Raw genomic sequence first — 687 nt, forward strand, 5'->3', positions numbered from 1 at the left:
TATTCTGCCCATAATGTCCAAGGTGCTCCAGAGTCACTTGGAATCCACAGGCACTGATTCCTGGGTAAACATCCAGGAACCGGTACACCGTTCACGCTGGCAGTCCACAGACAGGAATAGGCACCCGTTCCCGGGTATGGGTACAGCTACAAGGCCACCTTCAGCCGGAGGTCCTCACTCACAAACAGACGCTCATTCCTGGGTGGACATTCAGGAAAAGGATCCAGTCCGCCTGGAAGTCCCTAGCCAGGATCAGACGCTCTCCCGTCCAAGTCCTAAGCAGGCCCTGCCAAGCCTGGCTTCCGAGATCAGGCGAGATCGGGCAGTCCCAGGCCGGAATGGCCGTAAGCTGCCTTTGCACACTCCAGAAGGGCCTTCAAAACACGATGTAACATTTACACAGCACTGTGTACAGGATAGGGAGAAAAAGAAGCAGCATCAGCAGCAGCAGCAGCAGCAGCGCCCCCTTCTGTTTCCTAAAGAGACGTTCAAAAGATCTCCTTTCACCGAAGCGCCCTCTGCCGTTTTTCGAAGGCGAAGCGAAAAAGGCTTACAGCACCGGGTATTCCCAGGCGGTCACCCGTCCAAGTACTAACCAGGCCCTGCTTTGCTTAGCTTCCGAGATCGGACGAGATCGGGCGCTCCCAGAGCGGTGTGGCCGTAAGCCACTCAGGCACCCCCAAACGG

The 687-nt window shown here is 56.5% G+C and overlaps 1 non-coding gene across 1 annotated transcript; it reads right to left on the reverse strand.

The window, feature by feature from the left end:
• Nucleotides 1-547: 547 nt before the first annotated feature.
• On the reverse strand, nt 548-666 carry LOC123965922. Its single transcript, XR_006823810.1, has one exon. It is a non-coding gene; the product is annotated as a 5S ribosomal RNA (ribosomal RNA).
• Between the last annotated feature and the right edge of the window lie 21 nt (nt 667-687).

Source organism: Micropterus dolomieu, unplaced genomic scaffold (genome assembly GCF_021292245.1).
Source record: "Micropterus dolomieu isolate WLL.071019.BEF.003 ecotype Adirondacks unplaced genomic scaffold, ASM2129224v1 contig_11862, whole genome shotgun sequence".
NCBI lineage: Eukaryota > Metazoa > Chordata > Actinopteri > Centrarchiformes > Centrarchidae > Micropterus > Micropterus dolomieu.